Below are 6972 nucleotides of genomic sequence, written 5' to 3'. Positions count from 1 at the left end.
CACAGGGTACAACACAGGTGGTTAAATGGAAGAAAAGGTTGACCCTGTCACCCTTGCTGTGTGCCTCTCTGGCGGGAGGCTCCAGATGGCCCTGCCAAGAGTTGAGTAGGGTTGGTTGCAGGGTGGCTTGAAGGTGGCAAATCAATAATGGCCAGACTGCAAGGACCAAGCATCCTGTGCTACCTCCAGCATCAGAAAATGAGGAGCACTGTACACAGCTGGGGACTTTTTTTAAAGCAGGGATGCGAGCAAACGTAGAGCTGGCAGCACGAAGCAGATAAACCTTGCACTCCTGGAGAAAGATCAGCCACAGAGAATATTTCCCGCTGGAACAAATGAGAGTGTGAGATGTTTGCAAGGAGTACAGCAAGGGACAGAAGACAGACAAATTTAAGCCATGTGAAAGTCCAACCTGACCCTAGGAAAAGGGGAGCGTGGACCCTACTCCTTCTTGATGATCCCAAGATCAAAGTGGTCTGTTTGACCAAGTCTGTGAGAGGTGGACTTGGCAAAGGCCATCATAATAAATATGGTTAGGAAAGACAAGTCCTGGCGAATTGTGGCCTATCTGATGCACTACACTCAGGCAAATGGTCAGAGCAGGCTGCAGCAGGACTGAAATGCGTCACGGTGAAACGGGAATGTAAGTCAAAGACACTTTCCCTTGGGTGCACACAAGGAAGAGGAAGGTGAAAGTGTCAGGAAACATCAAGACACTCACAAGAGAAAGAAAACAGATACTGAAAGACAGCTGTGAGCAGTGACAGATGATGACCACACACTTTCCCAGGGTGCAGCTAGCCACCCACTGCCAGAGCCCGGGGACCTGCCTGCACAACCCATGAACGCCTTGGCGGGAGGGGGCCCCAGCCTGGCTTGCATGGATAAGCCTTGGGAGTCCAGGGGGAAGGTCAGTACCCAAGACCCGGAGGGTCCATGGCAGGACAGAGGTGCAACTGCTCTGATGGGCAGATGGTGAAGGAGCAGCTCTGACCCTTCCCTGGCAGAGCTGGAAGGGCAGTGGCAACATGGCGACCTGCTTGGCAGGGGACACCAGAGCAGGGGCTGCTTGCATCAGACCTCTGCACAGCAGCAGCCTTGGCCAATTTTTAGGCTTATTTAACAATTTTTCTGCCATGTTACCTCTGCCTGTGCAAGGCCCATGAGTGTCCCCGTTTAAGGAGAACGTGCGGAGAGCTGCTCTGGATCACAGGCTGGTATGACCAGGCTCTTATACCAATGAAGATTAAGGCAGGGAGAGGGGAAAAGAGAGAAGGCCAAATTCCTTTGTCACATTCTCTGCTGTAAGTCCAGAGTAATGACATTAAATGTAATGAGCCTCCACATTTCCTTCCCCACTCCCACTTGGGAGCAGTCATTTGCTGCTGGCCAATTCCTGCAGCTAACGATGCTCCGGCCTACTGGGTTGGCAAAAGTTTCCTGGCCAGGGGACTGCAGAGAGGAGAAAAAGCTGCTGCTCTGCTCTATCCTCTTCTCCTCCTCTTCCTCCTCTTTGTCCAGGGAGAGAAGAAACACTTCTTCTCTGGCGGCCAGCATTCGGCTCTCCTGTGTGATGAGCTGGGGAAGAGGGAAAGCCAGGGAAAGAGAGGCTCCAGTTCTGTTGAGGGGAGATGGTGAAATGAAGAGGTGCAAGAGCAAGGAGCAGAGCAGCCTGACCTCCCAAAGGCCGGGAGCAAATAGTCAGTGCTTCAGGCACCTCTCAGTTTTCTAGATCCTGGACAAAGGCTTTCCTGCAGGTCCAGGTGCAGCCCACCGCAGCCCACATAGCAAGATAGTGGGCACCAAGAAAGCACCCTGCCAGCCGGGCAGGTCTACTCCAGGCACAGGCAGAGAAGACCACGAGTGGCAGATAGAGCCATTTAACCCTCCTACTTTGTGCCCCATAGGTCTGATCCCTGGGAAGTCAGTCCCCTGCATCCTCTCATCCCCTGAGGGATTCTTGGAGATGCTACCCTCCGAGCTGGGAAGTCTGTTCCAGGGAGCTGTGGAGCTATATATAATAACTGAACATTCCCATATATTAAATTGAGGACTTGGAGGAGATGACAGCAAGGGCCCTCTGGGGGTGATGAGTAGCTGTATTTAAGCCTATTGGTTTCACCAGAGGAAGTTTTGGGACCTTGGCGTAAGAGCAAAACTGCCTTCAGCATTTGGGCCTCCTCTCTGCTTTTCTTGCCTCTGCAGGGAAATATCTTCAGGCACATAAACCAATTCTTCTGTGCTCAATTCCACTGCACATTTAAAGCGTTGGGGTTGGGATGTATCCACACTCTACACAAAGCAAAGCAGGGAGATGCTATTCCTCCTGAGAGCTGTGCTTCAGGAAGAAAATCCTCCAGAAAAAAACCAGCCTGCACTCTGCTTTCCTCTGATGGTGCAGGCTGATTCGTGCTGTCTGTAATTGTAATCAAAGTTAATTTAATCCTGGTGTGGAGGTTGCTGAGCAACTGAAGACGTTTATCCAGAGGAGACAGGGAGTGTAATCACGTCACCTTGAGGAAAGTTGGGAGGGCAGCCACGTAACCCTGGTAGTGCCTGGGGCAGGGAGCTGTGGGTCACAGGAAAGCATCGGTATTCGTGGCACGGAAGCCAAGGGGAAAGTTGTGCCAAAATTGTGCTTTCTACCCTCATTCATAAAGATTGGCTCAGATTGGGAATAGGGCCCTGTATAGGCACCATACGTGAAAGCACAATGTCCCAGAAGGTGAGCAGTGAGTGCAAAATCAGTGACCACTGGGCTGTGCCACCACTGCCACCCTGGGGCTCAGGGCTGAGCATCCTCAGCATCAACAGCCAGCGACCGAAGCCTGAGGGAGCAGCCCAGAGTGGTGGCAGAGCAGCCTTCCCCCTGCCAGAAAAGGTGAGAGGCGGGATGCTCCAGCACCGCCAGTGAAGCTCCTCTGCGCTAGCGAAGAGCCGGCCTCGCTGGACGCCTGCTGTGACATCATCAAGGCCATTTGCCGGGGATGAGGAGATTTCGCGAGGTTGCCTCAGTGGGTACCTGCTGTCGTGCAGAGGGCGGCTGCCGGAGGTGGCGGGGACAGCCTGATTAAGTGCTACAGCGGGGAAAGAAACCCACTGGGGAGGAGGAGTCCTACCATCAGCGCCTCAGCAATCAAGGAGAAATTTTCCTCTGCTTTTTCTTTTTTTTTTTTTAATTATTACTTTCTCCAAAAACAAAGCTCTTTTGGGGAATTTAAAGGCCCGTAGGTGCACAGAGGGCAGGGGGCGAGGAGCAGCCTGCCAGGGAAAGGGACCAAAGCATGGTGGCATTCCGAGCACGCCGCATGGCTCCTCACCCCAGCTGCTTCCTCCTGCCAGATGCCCTCCAGCATGGCTTTTTTTGGGAAAGGTAGATATCGCAGGGAGACCAGAGTCCAGCTCCTGCTGCACCAGCCGGGTTGGCTCTGAAATAGCAGTTGCAGGGGAAAAAAAAAGGAATTATTTTGCCTTTTCAAACAGGCATGTCAGGTTCCTAGCTGACAGGAGGAGCAGCTTGATGACTTAGGAGGAGATTGCAGCTTTTCAAAGCAGATCTGTGCTCGAGTATGCCCAAGTGACCAAAAAGTTAGACGGATGGCATGAAAAAAAAAAAGGCAATACACTGAGCAGCAGCATCACTGCATGTCAGGCCTCATGAACCAGTGACAGCTCATCCCAGTAGAGGGAGGAGAACAGAGGCAGGTGAAGCCTAGTTTCAAGTAGGTTTCCCAAACACAAGCTTTTCAAAACCAAAATATCTGTAGGATTTTATTTAGCTTTTTTCTTGTGGTGAAAATTTGCTGCTTTTTCCATAATTTCGCTCCTGTGTGTTGTGCCCTAAGTGGGCAATGCTGGGTCATTTGTTTCCATCACAGAGTGCCCATCTCTGCCTCCTTCCTCCAACACCATTCAGGGAGTAAAAGCAGCAAGTTCACGACACATTCAAGACATTCACATTTCCCCACCTGCCGCCTGCACCAGTGCTCTCCAAAATGTGCCTGTCCCGGGTGGATGCGGCTTTTCCCCTCTAGGAGAGGCTTTGCTTGTGCTTGTCACCCAAGGTGTTTGCTGGTTCCCGTTGCTCGCTTGCTTTGCTTCGGCTCATCGGTGGTGACAGCAAAACCAAGAGTCTCCCTCCCCTGGGGAGCATTAGTGATGCTGCGGGGATCTCCGCTCCTGCGCTAAACCAGCCAGGAGAAACGCTCAGTGCAGAGCTCTGCAGCGGAAGGGAGGGAAGGGTAGAGCAGTGCTGAGATGTGGCTGTGGGGAAACAAAAAAAAAAGGGAGAAAAAAACCACAAATAAAAAAAAAATCCTGAGAAATTTTCATTTGCGAAAAGGAAAGGTTGCCATTTTTAATCAAGATGCAGTTTTGATTAAATCCTGTACCTCTCAGGTTGCCTGGGCTTTAGTTTCACACCCCAGTTTTGGTCAGACCCAGTCCTGATGGTTCCAAACATGAGATGTTCTGGAGTTGTACCTTAATGGAAATGGAGGGATGAAGAAATACAAATGACTTCATGAAATCCAACCATGGAAGCAAAAATGCCCGTCGATGCACAGCCCTGCACAGCACTGCTGCCCTTCTGTCCCCGGAAAAGCCCTTCTGAAGCCCCACCAGCTTCCTGCAGTGTTTTTCGGCAGCTGGCTACCCAGCAAATGGTGCTCAGAGCTGGGCAGGGAGAAGGTAATCTGTTCCTGGAGGTCTGAAGACTTGCATGGGCCCTGGCTGTGCCTCATGGGTGAGATTTTCCCAAGGGGCCTGACAGTACAAGACCTACAGGAATCTCACTCAGGCTGCAGATTGGGTATTAGGATCTAAAGGCGCGGCTCGTCCTGGACGTCTTAAGCACCGTGCTGCTTAACAGGGACAGACGTGAACCAGCCAATGAGTTCAAAGCCTGTTCCCACCTCAAGTTTATATTTACTCCCATGTCACAGCCTTTTTTTTTTTTCTTTTACCGTAAAGGAAATACTAATTTCATGCTTGGCTTGGTTCTCAAGCAGGAGCCTTCCCCCTCCTGCATCAGGATGTGGGATTTTTCTCTGTGTCAGGAGCTGCTGAGTGACCACCTGCCTTTCCCTCTCCCTGGGGCCAAGAGGGTGGCTGAAGGCAGTGGGATTTCATGGCCACCATGGAGCTGTTTAGCACCAGCACGGTGGCAGTAGCCCACCTCCACCTCCAAACTCGACCCCATGTGCGGGGCTGGCCAGTGACGTCCTCATGCTGGAGCCCACTGCCATGTGCAGTGTTTTGGAGAAACGCAGTGTGTCTCGGCTTTACTTTAAACCCTGTTTCCTGTAGTAGAATCCCAACTATTATCTGATCGTGCTAAAATCTGTTTGCATTATTTGTCATTTTTTTCCTAAATATTTGCCTCAAAGTCCTCAAACTTCTAATGCACTTACAGAGCCTCAAATCATCCATTTGCAAATTTGATATCAAGAGCCCAAAGGTATTTATAAAAAAATAAAATCTATGTTTTTTGCATGCCCAGAATAATATTTTATTTAGCTTTTTAAAAAATTTTTCCGAATGACATTTCTTCCTAGCACCTTTATAGACCTCTGGGTTTCTGAAATTTCTTTCTTTAAGTAAGTATACAGAAAGCAAATGCAGAAGCAGCAGTTTCAGTAGCTGGCTAGGCTACTGAAGATTTTTGCTGACATACATGCTGTGTCTATGACTGAATTAATAGTGTCACTGAGGTATTTGTATTCTCTGCTTTTTTTCACTCTGACTTTAGTAATGGAAACACAGCAACACCTGCGCACCGGGAGTACGGATGAGAAGTGTACGAAGTTCATCTGCAATTTTTACTTATTCTCTAAAACAGGACATTTTGGGGTTACTGGTCCAGAAAGGTCATCCAACAGCCCTCTGTTTCTCTCCTACATGGATGAGGATTTATCTGTTTGTGGAACTGGTCTTCAGACCAGTTTTATGCCAAGATATTTTCGTTGTCTTCAGTAAAGTTTATCTTCGTTCATATCAACATAACTGAGAGCAGAATCTAGCCCAGACCAAAAAACTACCTAGTTCTTCTAAGCAAATATTTTTGCTCACTTGTTATTTTAAGAAAAACTAGACCAGAAACATTTTCTTCCATGCAAAACAAACAAAAAATCATCTTTCACCTCCATACTTCAGTATCTTTCAGAGCCAGAATTCAGCTTCCCACGTAGCAACACAAACCACTCGGAGATGTCGAGCAGTCTATTCATTGCTCAGATTGTATTTTGATGCTGCTCAGAGTTCCCAGGTAAGAAAATACTCTCCATCATTTATAGCTGTGAACCATAGCAAAAGACCAGTGCCTTAAAGGGAAAAGAAGGAAGGAAAGAAGAGATGTAGGTTGTTAAGTAAAGGTGGGGAGCAAAACAGATGAAATTGATAAAGTGGAAAGCTGTATTATTCACTCCAAGGCTCCATTTAGTCCCTCTGCCCTGGTAGTTTCAGCAAAGTGAAACTCTTGCTAGAATCAATACTGCTATCATTTCACAAAATTACAGTGGTTTGAACAGAAAACTAGTCATAAATCAACTTCATGCATGGACAGCTGGAGGAAATATTTCTTGCCTCGAAGCTTTGAATGCTTCAGAACTAGTAAAGAGGAATTTGGCTCTCCAAGAATCCACATTTACTGCATTTCTTGGAAATAGAGACTGGTTTGCATATTCAAACAAGGCATGAGTCAAAATAGCGATGTGAAGAAAGGTAGTGCCTCCATTTTGGTCAGATGAAGAAAAAGTGTGTTTTATTTCATTGAAACTCAGGTGTTTTGGAGATGGTCCCATCCTCTGATGCTCACTAGGCGTTCCTTCAGACTAGGCTAAGAACGTGTTCTCGTTGCTTCTTTTTCATAGACCTAGCCTAGATCACGTAGATTTTGATGGACTTGTGCAGCACACCAATTTCAGCTTAGTGACTTGATAGACATATGGATGGAGTCTTTCAAGTCATGGCCAC

Source organism: Chlamydotis macqueenii, chromosome 2 (assembly GCF_036417535.1).
Source record: "Chlamydotis macqueenii isolate bChlMac1 chromosome 2, bChlMac1.mat, whole genome shotgun sequence".
Classification (NCBI taxonomy): Eukaryota; Metazoa; Chordata; class Aves; order Otidiformes; family Otididae; genus Chlamydotis; species Chlamydotis macqueenii.
Note: the sequence above shows the minus strand (reverse complement) of the source record.